The sequence below is a fragment of the Dendrobium catenatum genome, unplaced genomic scaffold, assembly GCF_001605985.2.
Source record: "Dendrobium catenatum unplaced genomic scaffold, ASM160598v2 fragScaff_scaffold_1583, whole genome shotgun sequence".
NCBI classification, from domain to species: Eukaryota; Viridiplantae; Streptophyta; class Magnoliopsida; order Asparagales; family Orchidaceae; genus Dendrobium; species Dendrobium catenatum.
In genome coordinates, this window is record NW_021320045.1 from 492,254 (window position 1) to 509,603 (window position 17,350).

General features: G+C 35.9%; 1 long non-coding RNA gene across 2 annotated transcripts; it reads left to right on the plus strand.

Moving 5' to 3' along the window:
* The first annotated feature begins 4,038 nt into the window (after positions 1-4,038).
* Positions 4,039-10,953, plus strand: LOC110106704. 2 transcript variants are annotated; one of them, XR_003703048.1, is made up of 2 exons: positions 4,039-7,626; positions 7,700-10,953. It is a non-coding gene; the product is annotated as an uncharacterized LOC110106704 (long non-coding RNA). The 2 variants fall into 2 exon arrangements; XR_003703047.1 differs by having other exon boundaries at positions 7,703-10,953.
* The last annotated feature ends 6,397 nt before the right edge of the window (positions 10,954-17,350 follow it).

Consider the following 17,350-nt stretch of genomic DNA (forward strand, 5'->3'; position numbering starts at 1 on the left):
TGCACAAGGTAATCGGTCAGTAAGTGAATACACGGAGGAGTTTCATCGGTTAAGCGCTCGAAACACAATCTAAATGAGTCCATGAATCAGCTGGTTGCTAGATATATTGGGGGACTCAAATATAGTATTCAAGACCGACTTGAATTAAATTCAGTGTGGTCACTGTCGCAAGCCATCAATTTCGCCTTAAGGGCAGACATACAACTTAGTCGGTCAACGAGATCAAATTTCACTTGGAGGCAAACTCCTGACTCCGTGCTGGAAGCCTCAAGGGGGAGCTCCCTTCAATTTCAAAATGTAAACAGTGGTCCTTCCCTCTTGCCAACGCCTTCACAGTCCAAGCAGACGACCCCTATTACCTCGAATGTAGATGCCAAGACACAGCCCAAATCAAGAGCTCCTCAGCAGACCAATCCATACGCGAAGCCGGACACTTTGAAGTGCTTCTGTTGTTTTCAGTCGGGCCATAAGTCAAATGAGTGTCCGCAGCGGCAACAACTTCAAATGTTGGAAAATGAAGAGGGGGAAGCTTTACTGGAGCCTGGTGAATTGGAAGATCGGGATGTAGATGAGCTGGAGGGTGATGAAGGAGATCCAGTGATCTGTGTTCTAGAAAAATTGCTAATCGCTCCTAGGCATCACAATGCTTCGCAACGCCACGCTATTTTTAAAACAAGGTGTACCATCGCCGGAAAGGTATGTGACCTACTCGTTGACAGCGGGTGTACAGAAAACATAATCTCCCGATCGGTAATTCAAGCGTTGCAGCTCAAAACAACTAAGAATCCCCAACCCTATAAAATCAGTTGGGAAGAAAGGAATTGATATTCCTGTTACAAAGATGTGCCAAGTCACCTTCTCTATTGGCCGCGTATACGTGTGTGATGTCCTCTGCGATGTTTTGGACATGGATGTGTGCCACTTGATTTTAGGCAGACCGTTGCAGTTTGATTCGGGTGCCATTTTACGACGGTCGGGCCAATGCATATTCGCTTGAATGGAAAGGCAGGCGACTCAAGTTGCTACCAGGTGTCCGTGAAAACAAAGCTCCTGCAGCTGACCAGTCTCCTTCTGCGGTAATGCATGTGGTCTCAGGACCTAATCTTCTACTCACTTGGAAGGAATCAGATCCAGTGTGGGCATTGGTTATCACTGAATCATTTGTTCCAAATTCTCTGGTCGTTTCTGAAGAGGTACAACACTTGTTACGTGAGTTCCGTGACATCTGCCCAAGTGAGTTACCCGACACTCTTCTGCCCCTCCGAAATATTCAACATCAAATAGACCTTGTACCAAGTGCGGTCTTACCAAATCTCCCCCATTACAGGTTAAACCCCAAGGAACAGCAAGCATTGCAGACCATTATTGAAGACCTTCTGAAGAAGCAGCTCATCCAGACAAGTATCAGTCCTTGTGCTGTTTCGGCATTATTAGTGCCCAAGAAAAATGGTGAATGACGTTTATGCGTTGATAGTAGAGCCATAAACAAGATCACTGTAAAATACATATTTCCGGTGCCTCAGATCGACGAATTGTTGGATGAATTGGAAGGCGCATGTATCTTTTCAAAGTTGGACCTACGTAGTGGGTACCATCAGATTCGAATTCGTCCCGGCGACGAATGGAAGACAGCCTTCAAGACAGGTTCCGGACTGTATGAATAACGAGTAATGCTGTTCGGCTTGTGCAACGCTCCCTCCACTTTTATGAGAATGATGCAAGACATTCTCAAGCCGGTTTGGGGAAAATTCTTTATTGCTTACTTCGACGACATCTTAGTTTACAGTGATACCTTATTGCAACATGTTGGCCACTTCAAACAACTCTTCATTATTCTACAGGAGAATAAGTTGTTTCTCAACTTACTGAAATGCGAGTTTGCCACGTCGCAGGCACATTTTCTGGGATTCGTGGTGTCAAAAGCCGGTGTCCAAATGAACTCCGATAAGGTCGCAGCAATACAAAACTGACCAACCCCCCAATCTTTTTTTGAGGTTCGTAGTTTTCATGGCTTAACAAATTTTTATCGCAAATTTATAAAAGGATTTAGTGTGATAATGAGTCCTATCACGAATTGTCTGAAATCCAAAAATTTCATTTGGGGAGAACAACAACAACACAGCTTCGCTGCCATCAAGGAGGCACTCACATCTGCTCCAGTTCTAAGACTACCTAGCTTCGACAAGCTTTTTTTGGTAGAAACGGATGCCTCCTCCGTCGGCATTGGAGCCGTTCTATCACAGGAGGGTAGACCCATTGTGTACCTCAGTGAAAAACTTTGCCCATCACGCCAACGCTGGTCGGCCTATGAACAAGAGTTGTATGCACTTGTTCGTGCTTTGAAGCAGTGGGAGCACTATCTCTTACACCAAGAATTCATTTTGTGCACAGACAACAGGGCCCTTCAATTTATAAACAGTCAAAAGCATGTAAATAGAATGCATGCTCGTTGGGTGGCTTTTCTCCAAAGGTTTTCATTCGTTCTTAAACACCAAGCCGGGCAAAATAACAAGGTAGCAGATGCTCTCAGCAGAAAAGTTTTACTCGTCAACCAGCTCCAGACTGAGTTCTCGGGATTGGCTTGCCTCAAAGAGCTCTATCAAACTGACCATGACTTCTCTGACATTTGGGCCAAATGTCAACAATATGAAACTGTTCCCTGCTACTCAATTAAGCATGGTTTTCTTTTTTACAACGGCCTGTTGTGTGTTCCATTGTCATCCTGGAGGCAACACCTCATCCGAGAAGTTCACTGTGTTGCCCTGGCTGCTCACATGGGGAAAGATAAATCCTTAGCTCAGATGAAGTGCCGGTTCTTTTGGCCACGCATCCGCCGGGATGTATTCCGTTTTGTGGATCGCTGCGCCGTGTGCCAAAGCTACAAGGGGGGTTCTCAAAATACAGGCCTCTACACCCCTCTACCGGTGCCAGATTCAATTTGGGAGGACCTTAGTCTGGATTTTGTTCTCGGGTTGCCTCGCACATCGAAGGGGAACGATTCTATCATGGTCGACCGTTTTTCGAAGATGGCGCATTTCATCGCATGTAAGAAAACTTCAAACGCCCTTCATGCTGCACATCTTTTTTTTCACCCGGTTGTCCGTTTACACGGGATTCCCCGAAGTTTAACATCAGATCGGGATGTTAAGTTCATAAGCCACTTTTGGCGGGAACTTTGGAAGAGATTGGGTACCGATTTGCGCCTTAGCTCCGCTTACCATCCTCAGTCGGACGGACAAACTGAAGTCGTGAATCGCACATTAGGGAGCATGCTTCGTTGCTTGGTACAAGACCATCTAAGACAGTGGGAAGAAGTACTCAGTATTGCCGAATTTGCTTTCAATTCGTCAGTGAACCGCTCTACCGGTAAGCCACCGTTCAACATAGTCTATACCAAACCTTCTAACATTGTTGTGGATGTAGCTGTTTTACTGAAGTGCAAGTCCGGGTCCGCAACAAACTTCTCCAATCAGTATACCAACATGCTCACAGACGTTCACAAGCAACTTGAGAAAGCCAATTGTAAGTACAAGGAGGCCGCAGATCGCCATCGGAGACAGACCTTGTTCAATGTGGGCGACCTTGTTATGGTTCGCATGCGCTGTGAGTGTTTTCCACCGGGCACGTATAACAAACTCAGCCGTCGTAAAATTGGTCCTGTTCCTATCATTGCAAAAATCAATGATAATGCATATACGGTTGAGTTACCAGCTGGTCACAACACGGCTCCAACCTTCAACGTCTCCGATATATGGCCGTATCAACCGCCGGACACCTCATCGATCACAGTTAGCTCGTCGGAGTCGAGCTCTTCGACGGCCAGGGAGGACTGATGCAGAGCTTATCATGGATCGGCGGCACAGTAGAACACTTCAGCAAGCCACACGTTCCACCGTACCAATTCCGTTATTATAGTACTAGACTACTTTTTATTTGCTCTGCTTTAATTAGTAATTTCTTTTCCAGTAATATTAGAAATTACAAGTGATAGCAAATACTTATAGGAGGAATGACTGTAAGAGAGCAGTTTTTTTTTTTAAGAGAGCAGCTTTTGATAATTCCCTAAAGAACTTCGTTCTGTTGAAAACTTTCTTCCCTTAACGAGAGGTGAGCCTCTTCTCTTCTCTGTTTCAGGTTCTTGTTTTCTTTGTCTGGAATTCCTTGCAGGTCTTGGGGTCATCAGTTACTTATGGCAGTAACAATCCCATCCCAACTTTCTGGCAATGAAGATAACAACAATAATGCCCTCACCTCATCATCAAAATTGATGCAAACTGAACACAATTGACTCATCACAATATTCAGATTATTCAGGTGTTTCTCCAATGGGGTGTTGTCCAACATCTTCATATTGGATAACTTCTTCATTCATAACACTTTGTTTGAGGCCAATGACTTCTCATACTACTTAATTAGTGCGACCATGAGATCGACTGTAGTCTTCTCATTTACAATGTTGAATGCACCACATGAGGAAAGTGAAAGTCGTATCAAACCTATTGTAGTCCGGTCAAGAACCTCCCATTCATCCATAGTCATAAAATCCGGCTTCTTATTGATTCCTTCCAACGGTAAATACAACTTTTGATACAACAAATCTTCAAGTTGCATCCTCCAAAATGTGAAGTTCGAACCATTGAACTCTTCATTCTTGTACCTTGCTTCGTCCACCATTACTCCCACTCGAATTAAAGAACCTTGCTTTGATACGAGTTGTTGGGGATGAGTAGGAGTAAACACCACAATGACAAAACAAGCAAGAAAGTAGAAATAACGAAAAAATAAATGACACCAAGATTTAACGTGGAAAAACTCAAAATAAGGAAAAAACTACAGAGTTGCACCATACCAAGAAATCCATTATGCAAATTGGGAGAATTAAGTACATATCTCTCTTCACTCTCACTCTCTCCTTGCTTCTCTTCTCACATGAACTATTCTCAATGTCTAACACACCAAAATACAAGAGAAAGCCAAGTAAAATAACCCCAAGAGACGTAACCCTTCAGAAAAGCGAGAAAGAAAATTGTCTAGTCTGTCTCGTAGCGCTGCAGCGCCAGTTTGAAGCTCTGCGGAGCTTGAACCTCTATCTTGATCCGCTGCAGTGCCGTATCTATGCTGCTTAAGCGCTCAACTCTCTGTGGTTTAGCGCTGAGGCCCTCGGGAATACATAGTCGGGGCACTCGAGTACGTAACGCCGGGGTAAATCCCCTCACCCCCTAGCGAACACGAGAAACTTGAGGTCCGAGGAAACAAAACAACCCGATTGATCAACACAATCATATTTCACTTATAACAGGCTCTTCGCTGGGGTGAGCTGTTGGCCCATAATGGAGGTGGATCCCTTGCCTGGAAACACTCTGATTAGTTTATAATTTAAAATATATCAGGAGAAGTGAAGGCCAATCCCACAATTATAATTTCCTTAGAACCTTTAATATTCTTTCCTTCATTGCAACTACACATGATCGAATGGCCACAACTTCTTGTGCTAGACACAATTAAGCATCTCCTAGTTCCAATTAGATAAAATTTAAAAAAGAAGCAATTTTAAATTATGTGTCAACAAACAAAGAACAAAAACATTTAAAATTCGACCTGGCTGTTACAGGCTACCTGCATGGTCGGTGGTAGTGGATATTTTTTAAATGAGTATTTTTAGTTTTTTAATATAATGCTTCTTTAAAAAAAAAAAAAAAAAAGTGTATTCCATATGCATAAATCTTACGATCTACGTTTTTATGTAAACTTTCCCACTATTTTGTGTGCTTGTACCTTTATTTGAATAGTTTCAACAAGCAGAACGTGGCTGCATGGTCCATTTGAATGAATTAAAATTCAAAATGAAAATATAGACTAATAAAATAATATATAAGTAACTAAAATTTATTCTTTATATGATAAAATGAGATAAATAAGAGATAATATTTTTTTATAAATTTGTGGTTAGATGTGTTATATTCTTTATTGAAAACTTTTATCACTGCAAATTTCATAAAAATATTCTTTTATTTATCTCATTTTAAATTATGTAAATGGTGTAGCTGACGGGAAATATGTAAATGGTGTAAAAATATAAGTATTAGATGATGAGAATTTGGCATCTTCCTTCCTAGTTTTCTTGAATTATTTTATTTCCTTGAAGCATAGGTATTATAGAAATGTGGTAAGGCTAAAGAAGATGGTGGTGATGACAACAATGATTTTATTTTTGTAGTGATGCTACTTATTTTCCTAAGCCGACGCCTTTTAGAAGAACCCTAATGCAGACAATATCTTTGCGAGGCGAATGATATTATTTCTGTCAAACCATATTTAATAGTTGTTTTCTTCTCATCATAAGCAATGATAGGAGGCTAAATATCTATTGTAACCATCACTCAAGTCCTACTCCAGAAGTGCTCATTGGGGTTAATGTGCATTCATACTGCTTTTATGTTGGATGGTACAAGCGAGAAGCATCTACCTATCAAGTTGCGTTATGTGCTTTTAATGCTGGCCATGGGGTTATCACATGGCTTTGGTGACCATGGGATACCTCATTAATATGAAATCCATCTCATGCCCTTTGTATCTGGGACCATTTGTGCCATCACTCAACAGAGACTGCAAGGAAATTTCCCTCATCTTTCTTCTCTTGACGCCTTCAATGTAAAATAGCCTTATGGATGGTGTCATTTGGAACTGGGTCCTGTGCATGGGGGAAGGCAGGTCCCCACCTCTCTTACTGGTCACAATATGGGGATCCACTTCTACTGATCTAAACGTCCATTTCATCTTTCTTTCCAATACGGAAGCTATCAGGGATGGACAAATGGTAATCATTTGCTTGTGGAGGCCATTTGTGATGATGCATTTACTCTCTTCCAACATTGTGAATGATATCTTTTTATTACCCATGATGTGGGGGACCTACATGGCCGCTTTCATCCTGTAGCTAAGCTACAGACTATTGGAATGTGACTGAGCTGTTAGAATCATTCTTAGATCTTCCAATTTTAATGCGGTCGTTTTCCTATTTTACCTCTTGCAAGACTTTCAAGTGCACATTTGTTTCTAATCCCTGAAATCTCTAATTTACTTGGACTTCATTGTTTCTCCCAAATCATTTTAATTTTGTGGTCCTTGATGTAAAGTTTTTTGTTTCTTCATGGTGCAAATGTAGCATGTAGAACTTGGTTTGGACTTTGGAGTACTTAAAATATGCTCATAAAATAAAATTTCTAGCCTTTTTCATTCAAGCTTGCCGTTGTCTTTGACTGCAGACAGAATGTTACATTAGTTTTTTTTTTTTTTTTTTTAAATTGGAAAACTGTAAAAATTTACAATTTCATTATGGATTGTTGAACATTAGCTGTTTAAACTTCGACTTGTTTTATGATCTGTGTATCCAGTGTTTATAACAGTGGTGAATTTTATCTTATATTTTCTGTTCAGCGGATGCTGAATATATCCTACTATTTGATCTGGGCTTCATCTAATCTAATTTTTATTAATTTATTTCTGCATTATTTTTGCATATTGCTTTGATCATTTGTTTTAGGTCCAACTATAACTTTGTACCGGAGGCAAAGTGATTTGACATGGAAGGTTATTATGGCATGACAGATACAAGAGAATAAATAGGTATGCTCGCCTGAATTGTCACTATATATTATTCTATGCGGATGATATTTAAAGTAACTATGCTAGTTTATAGTAGAGGCTGGCATTTGCTTCTTGCAAGGCGCAATTATTCACAAGCTTTCTGACTAAGTTGACAGAACTCTACTTTGATAGCAGACAACTTTAATGAATAGACAGCATGCTTCTTGGATATCTTCTTGGCAGGTAAGAGTACCCTATCCACAAATTTATGATTGTGCAGTATAATTCCTTATTATTAAAAATAGCAAACGTATAATAACACCAAAGCTTATAATAATCTAAAGAAAACTAGAAGTTTTATAAAGAGGGTACTAAGTAAAGCAAAAGTTATAATTTTGGATGATTTATATGTTAATTTTGGTATTAGGAAGAAGAAAATAAGATATATGGAGATTATATTTGTGGAAAGAGATGAGAGATTTAGGGATTTGGGTCAAGTTAGATGAATTGAGAATGAAGATAGTATTTTGGTTAAAGATGACATCAAGTGAAGAGAAATGTTACTTTGAGAAATTGCCTTTAAGGAAGAAAACATTCTAGAAGAATACGAATAATATAAAGAAGTATGTTATAGATTGATCCAAAAATTGAAGTAGTGTTAACTTCGAAAAAGAGGCATAAAGGCAAGGCTTTAAGTCCAAACGACATATCCATTGCGATTTTTAGAGTTTTGATGGATACTGATAGGATTTGGTTAACATTTCTTTTCAATAGCATTTTTAAAACCAAAAAATGCCAAATGATGGAGGAGAAGCATTTTGGTACCAATACTTAAGAACTAATGTGCTGTTCAAAATTGTTCCAACTTGCAACTATCTTGGAATCAAAATTATGAGCTATGAGTATACAACATAGCTATGGGAGAGAGAGAGATTAATTGAATAGAGACTTAAAAACATTACATCAAATTTGGATAGCTAATTGGTTTAGTACCGGTAAGATTTACCATGAAATCAATTTTTATGTTAAGATAATTAATAGATGAGTATAGGGAACAAAATAAAGAATTTCATATGTTTTTTATTAATCTTGAGAAAACATATGATTGAATGTCACAATATTTGATTCGAAACGTGCTTTAAGGAAGAATTATGTATGTCAAAGGTACGTTGATGCTACTAAATATATGTATGATGATTACATTGACTATTATTAGAACTGGTTGTTGAATGACCAAAGCGTTTTCAATTATCACAGGCTTATATCAAGAAATTACATTGGCTTTATATTTTTACATTGATTATGAAGATGCTTACAGAGGATATTCAAGACGAGGTGCATTGGTTTATATTTTTTGACTTAGAATTAGTTTAATAAAGACTAAATAAATGATATGAATTTTAGTTGGTATGATGTTAACAATTATTATTTAATCTCATTTGAAGGTTAGGCGATATTTACATGTGCTAAGGTCAAGTATTATGGAGATATTACACAGAAGAATGAGGATATAGACGATGATATAACTCTTATAGTTTATAATAGATAGTTAAAATGGAGAAATGACCTCAGGAGTTTTATGTGATTATATGATATACCATGGAAGCTTAAAGGTAAATTTTATAAAATTTAAATTAGGCCGAACATGTTGTATGGGTTTGAATGTTGAGTTCTAAGAAGTCATTAGTATAATAAAAATGAGAATGTTAAGATGAATGCATGAAAAAGTTAGGAATGATAAATTAAGGATTGATTATATATTAAAGGAAATATGATTCAGTGATATTTATATATAATCAGGCATATCAAAATAGACTAAGATGATTTGGATGTGTACAATAAATGATAGAAAACATGCCTAATATATAAGTTAAAATTACTGTTAGAGGAACAATAGGGAAAATTGGTAGATCTAAGGGTATTTGGATAGAAATTGCTAAAAATAATTTGCAAAAAATATATTTAATACCTTAGTCATTACTCAACAAGAATTAACAAACAATAAGGATTCATAACTCCAACCATAAATAGTTGGGATAAGGCTATTCATGTTGATGATGATATAGAAAATTTAATGAGTGGGATTGTTGCATTTTACTTTTTCATGAGTCTTTTGCACACCTGATCATCCTTTTAAACCCATACTAGAATGTAAAATACTTGCAGGCTTAAGTTAATCAACATAGTATTTGTAAGGTCTTTGCAGTTTTTTTTTTTGCAAATTTTTCTATATTTTTGTTTTTTGTTTTTCTCTTTTTTGCTCTTGCACCCTTATTAAATCATGAATGAATTCCTACATGATCATAAAATTAATTTTTTTTCCTTTCATAGTTTTAACCCTTTAAGAATATGCCAGTGCAATAATAACATGATATTTAGGTGATTCATTACGGACCCTTAAATTTCCATCTTGAAGACGTGAATGATATTGATAAATTCGATGTAGGCCATCTAACTTGATAATGGTTGTACCGAGCATGTCTAGATCAAACCTAAATTGGTGTTGGCGCTATTAACGGAATTTATTTGATTACAAAGCTCGTAATCTATTAAATTCATCAAAATATCTGTTTTAAGCTTTACATTTACGTCCAAAATTTCCTGCTTCTTAGTATTGCTAGTTAGCTTCATTATGCCATATGAATCAGGCTTAAGGTTTTTTTTTTATTTTTTTTATTTTTATTTTTTTAATTCTTTTATTTTCTTAATTTAATTAAATTTATTTTGAACTAGGGGATGTGGGGTAAGGTGGAGTGGTTATGGAAAACCATGAAGGGGTATCTTGTTTGGTTTACATGGTAAAAATTGAAACTAATTACTACTCAGTTATGAAAGTTGGGGTTTGTATGGATGTTTGGGATTGAATATGTGTATGTGTATGTGTTTGTGTTTGTGGGGTGAGATGAGGTAGGTGGGCAGTGTAGGAAGTGGTTGGGAAATGCTGGATTTTGAATTTTAAGAGGTTTGTTCAGGGGTTAATTGTTAACTCCATGAACTTGTGTGTCTTGTATGAAATTCATTTATAATTTAAGGATAATAAATTTTATGTTATCTTATCTAAGTGTTTGTTAAGTATTTTCTCTCAGATTAATTAATTAGCAATCATGGAGATAATGCCATGACTCACTAAGCTAGCTTGAAGTTTTTTGCAGATTGGTGATGAGGTTAAGATATTCAAGTAAAGAAGACTAAGGTGCAAATATTACCTAGTGTTGTCTTGATCCAGTGGGTGAGTTTAGGATGTTATTCATTAAAAATTTACTGAGCAAGATTTGTTAAGGATTCAAGGATAATGAACGTATATAAAAATAAAATTGATTAGATTGTATTGATATTTATTCAAATTATATTTTAATCACTATAAAATTAGTTTCAATTTAGTTAGGATTTATGGCAATTTATTTGTCATGATTTTCTATTTATTTAATTTATTGTCAATTAAATAATCTTGTATTAATTTTTTTTAGTTGCATATGTAGTTATCATTTACTTAAACTACTTATAATTATGTGATTGATCATTAATAATTTTAGCATAATTATTTAAGTTTATATTTTTATGAAGTATATTAAATATGCTAAATATTGCTTCATGCATTAATTACTCAATATTTCTATTAATTTATTATGCTTCTTATTTTTTTCATAGGAATAAATTTGAGCTTCATTATTATTCAATTGAATTCATTGAGCTGTTTCCATCCAAGTTGATAAATAATATTATACTCAATAGTTATATTAATTTATTATACTTCTTATTTTTTCAAATGAATAAATTTGAGCTTCATTATTATTCAATTGAATTCATTGATTGGTTTCCATACAATTTGATAAATAATATTATATTTATGCTATAATTCATTAAATTAATCTAAAAATAATAATTTTCACTTATTTATGAAGTTACCACTAACGAAAATGGTTATAACGTTAGTTTGGTAAATTAATCTTCTTGCCTTTGCCCTATTGCATATAAATTTTAGCTCTTTGAGCAATCATTTAACATGAACTATGAGGAAATTATGAGTTAAGCTGTTGACTATTTTGAGTGTTCATCAATAGAAGATTTAATTGGATTCTATGAGTATTTGCATTTTGTAGTTATATTTTGCCATCTTTTTTTGTAGGAGATTCTGTAGTTAGATTTATTTTCTGATAGCTGTTGTTCACCACCAAAGTCTTGGAAGACTTTGACATGACTTTTTTATTTTATTTTATAAACATGCTTGTGCCAAGCTTTCGAGGACTTGAAGAAGCTTTGGTTGAGTTTTGCTTTTGTCGCTCTTTTGGATCGTTAGATGGGTGCTCTTCCCTTTTAAGGAAGAGAATATAATGGTGTCTCCATCGGCTTGATGTGCGAATGTGTGAGTATAGTATATTCACCCATTGGAGGATTAGGTTTGGTTATAAGTTAGTTAGATGTTAAACCATGTAAAAAAGTCATGTCCTTGCTCTTTAGTTTAGATTTACTTGCTTGCACTATCAATTGCTAAATTGCATGTTTATGAGATGATTTGTTGGGTATGGAATTTTTTATCTTTTAAGTAGAGTAATTTCTATACTTATTTTTTTATATTTTTACTCATAGACATTATATTTTTCACTATCACCATTACATGTCATGTAAACTTTCATTTCTTGTTTAGATTCAAGTTTGATGTGTATATGTGATCTATTGTGATTGATTTTATTTTGACTATTGTGCTTACAAGTTGAACAACATATGATACTTATTTGCATGGTTACACTTAACTTGGGTTAGATTTTACTGATCTGGTTAAGTGATCACATCTTTAAAATTCTGCTTATAATTCATTCACACTTGTGTTAGCTTTATTTAATTTGTATACATCTTAGACACCCACACATGTATGTTTGCATGTAGTTAATTTAATTATTTGATTGACTGTTTAGTTAATTTTGTGTATTTATAGTGAGAGTTTGAATTAAAAGAAAGTTGAAAGAATTTGATGTGCTTATTGCACACCTAATTCAATCCCTTTTTGGTGTGCCTTAAAACTGTCACTAATCGTGAGGGCTAAGCATGTGTCAAGGTCATTCTTTGTGATTAGCATTGCCATTTTCTGTAAGCTTTTTCCTTATATATTAAATGAAAATATTCGACTAATGATCTTCACATGAGATGAGACTGGCCATCTCAATTCTTGGAGTTATTAAAGTTTGGTTGGCGGCGGCATGTAGGGTAACTTGGAGGGGAGTATTAAGAAAAATCTTCTTTCTTATATAGAAGTGTCTCCAAGATATTCCAAAGTGTGTTAAACCCTATCATGATATTCTCAATGTCATTCATATGGCAATCATTTAGTCTTGGGTAGACGGTGACCACCTCCTCAGCATCTATCGATCATGGAGGGGGGTCAACATCTACCTAGGATAGCCGTCCTATATCTCCTTTAAGAGGATTTCCTTATCAACTTATTATCTTTTATACTCTGCTTGAAACTTCATCTTGTCTTTCATTGTAGAGGAGAGACGACCTTAGCATGGTATATGAGGCAACCTCCACTCATGATAGAGCAACGAGGCGCTCCTCCGCCTTATTTATTACCTCATTCACCCTCTTTGTCTCTATCTTAACTAGCTTAAATAGCTTATAGCGGTTGTGCCTTTGGTCATTCGTGAGAGAACTCAATGCCACGAGGTCGTTGAGCGCCTTCATGGCACCATTTAAGGCTCGATGGAGGGAGCATCTTCGAACATACTAGGCCATCTCTTTGTACTTTATATTTGACAGATACAGACAAGCGATGACCTCATTGTTGTTGTTTTCTTCTCTATAGGAGAAATTAATCAAAAGGGGGATTTGCATTGAGATTGGGCTATTGAAAAAGATAATTTTGACTCATTGTACATGTGTGGGATCCTTTCCTGAATGAATATTTATTATCGCGAGATGGGGAGGTTGTTGATGCTACTATCGGTTGCCATGATGTGGAAACTCTCACTTTTGTCTCTCAATGTGACCTAGGGATCTTATCTTTTATCTATTCTTCCACTTTGGATGGGTTAGAGTTTATCTCAAACTTCTTCTTGGTTGACTACTGGATTAACACCTTCTATTTCTTCTTGATCGTTTTCTCTGAGGAGCCTCTTTTCTTTTCTTGCTCTCTTATATAGAAACCATATTGTAGCTCGGGTCTAAATGGTCCTTTACCACTAAAATGCAAACTTTTCTTTTGATATGGCAAGAAATCCTTTTATGAACCAAATCTCTACCTCCGCCCTAGCTTAAATCAGCCACCCAATTTTTGATAGGTCTTAGAAATACAACCATCATTATGTAACTTGCATTGGGTATTAATACAACCCCAATCGTTTAGAGAAATGTTTTTCTCCAGGGTGCACGATAAGTTGGTAGTCATCCCCTTAAGCAACAGACACTTTGCAATGAAAGTGTTCGACTGTTGTTGGGCCATAAATGATGTTGATAGATCTTTTTCTATCAAATCACTAGCGAAAAGAAATGCATACTTAAGTTTTTTCTCCCCTTCTAAGCAAGTTAAGTTGGATGTTAGGAAGTTGATGTTTTCGGAGAAGGTGGCATATGAGTTGCAGAGTGCATAAACAAAGAAACTTGTAAGAAATTTTGCATGATTGCTGCCTAATGCCCTTATATAGGATTTAGTGGTTGTAGAGGATGATAGAACGATGCCCTTGATAAGTTGAAATGACGTGTCCACTGAACTTCTTGACACGAAAGTGACTTTTTACTCATAATCATCTCATTTAGTGTTTAGGTCAAGGTACAATGATGGAAATAGATTGAAATCATAAACAAACACATAACATGACATTTCTCTCCAAAATATCCCTAGATTTTGGATCAAGAAAATTTAATGTAAATTTCTCCTATTTTTTAGCTGGTTTTCTACTTTGCAAACAAGTTGGATACAATCCTCAAATTCAAGGCCTTGTATCTTTGTTTCAAATTATTTTACTTATACATTAGGCCTTTGTCCATCAAGAACCTTTTGTCGCTTGGAATAGAGAAGCCTTTTATGAGCAATATTTTTCCTTTTGCTGTTGTACTAACGCTCAAAACATGGAACCCCATTTCCAATGTGTTGGGATTTAATGTATTGCCCTTGTCTTTGGTTCCGCCTGAAACAAGTACTTTAGCACATAGCACAAAAGAGCATGTCCTAAGTACACTTCTCAAAAGTAACAAGGAAACTATTTTTCAAAAGTCAACTTTGGTATAATGAAGCTCTTACACTGCTTCCTTTTCTTTGACAAGAGCCATGGGCGATGGTTTCTCACTGGGCAAACATAGTGGGATAGGTGGCAACCTGAGTAGCATATTGCAATGCAATGATCTTCTAATAGTTGGGCTGTCATCGAGTCATTTTCCTTTATAGCATCAAAGGTTTGTAACAAGTAATGAATCTTTGGGAGCCTAACCATAATTATGTTTGGAAAAGGACGTTGTGGGGACTTTTGAGTAGCTACAGTTGTTGGCAATGATTACTATACTATTGGAACAAAAAGTGGGAGCTTTGAGTTTTAGGATCCAACCAATGTTCTCTGGGTAAGGGTGCATAGTTTGGATAAAATAAAATAAAATAAAATAAAATAAAAAGATCTATAAATGATTTTATTTCGTTAGTTAGTTAGTTTGGTTTGGTTGTTAAAGCAATATTTTAATTATTAATTGTTATTTTAATATTTTTTTAATTTTTGGTTATTTATTCAAGTTTAATATTTTTGATCGTTTTATCTATGATTGATAGCTCTTTTGGGATAAATTAAATCTTGAACTTTTTTGGCTTTAGTCTTGAGCCTTAGAGCTTTAGCAGTCCTATTTGCTTAAACTAATCGGTTGCACCTTGTCCAAATCCCTATGTTGTCTTGTTTATTTTAATCAAATTATAGTCAAGCTTGAAATCCACATGTAAACTAATACAACACCAAGCTTTTGATCTTTAAACTTGATCCAAGAATTTATTGACTTGCCACATTAGCCAATTATAGCCTTAACCACATATCAAGATTCATTCAAACTTAACCAAGGGCCCTCTTGAGTCGACTAGACCCTTTGATTGAGTACAGAGAGATCTAACTACAGCTCTGAACCCTAACAACACCCTTGAGATGCAAATAGAGCTAGTTCTTGGTTCCTAGCCTATAAAATCATTCATAAACCAAACTCATGCATTTTACAAATCCAACCAAATTGATCCTAGGCCATGTTGATCTCTTCAGAGGTGACCACTCCAAGGATAGTGGTGACTAGAAGATTACTTTAGGTTGCATAAAGATGATTGGGGGTTTCAGTCATTTTCATCTGCCTCAAACATAGCTCATTAATCAATTCAACAAGCTTGTTGTGGCTCTAGTTGAGGTATATCAACCAAACCCTAAGCCTTTCTTGTTGTTTGATCTTGGTGCACATATAGGGCACAACCTTGCATTTTAATTACACAAACAGAGCTTATTTCTTTGTTAGGCATTAATAGGTTTTTGAAATGTTAAAAAAAAACCTAGAATTGAATTAGAAAACCCTTATGAAACTCATTTCTTCTCTATTTAATAATACCTTGCCAAAGGAAGAAGATATTCTAGCTGTCTAATTTCTTATATCCAAAATCTACGGTTTTGATTTCACTGGACGAGATTATGTTGCACACTTGACTTGTTGAGTTTAATAAATCCTATTGGTGTCGCTCATTAAGAGTCATCTGATTATATATCCAATAATTATTTCTCACCAATGATTGTGTTTCCAATCATTGGCAATCATTGCCAATAAATTTTATGCATTGGGATTCAATCTCATTGGTGGAAATCTAGCCACTCAAAAGTTAATAAACTTGCGGTTGAGTAGTCATTTAAGAACTATGAAATTAATAAAATTATAATTTTCTTTAAAAATTAATAACTAATCCAAGAAAAAAATGACATTTTTTTTTAGAAAATTGTTGATCTTTATTTTGCTAAATAAAAAAGAGATTTTTTGAAAATAAAAAATGTATTTTTCTTAGTTTATAAGTTTTCTTCATTTGTAAGATTGACTCAATATTATGCCCATATGCCACAGTGAATAGCATACATCATTGTTTTAGGTGCATTGTATGGATACCCTTAAAAGTCAATATGGGAGAAAATTCTAAAATGAGTCACAATAACACCTATTAAATGATGTGCATGTTGGACACCCTTAGACATCGATAGGCATGTGACATTTTGTGACGGATATTATTGTGGTATGATGATAATATGATGTTTGGTTTGCTTCAGTATGCTGGAAATGCATTATTCTGTGATGTAATGAAATGCAGTCAAGCTGGAGTAGTGCTTGTTATGCTTAAAAAGAATTTTTTTTGTTATATCTGAATGTTATGCAAAGCTATAATATTTTCTTTTGAGGTTTTATTTGAGATAATTTTTTATCACAATTTTTTTATTGTTTTTAAAAAAATTTGTTATGTGTGAAATTTGATTGTGTTGATAAATATGATTATTCTGTTGTCTCAAACCTAAAAATTATCGTGTTTGTTAGGGGGTACGGGGGTTAACCTCCTGCTTGTGTTCGGACGCTTTGCACGGTGCAAAAAAATTTTTTTTTCATATAACACCCCGACGCTATGTACTCGAGCGCCCCAGTGCTGAACGATAGAGAGCAGAGCATCACAACGATACGGTGCTGCAGCGGTAGAAGACAGATGCTTGAGTGTCATAGAGCTGCGAGACGGACTAGACAATTTTCTTTCTCGTTTCTCTAAATGGTTGCATCCCTTGGGGTT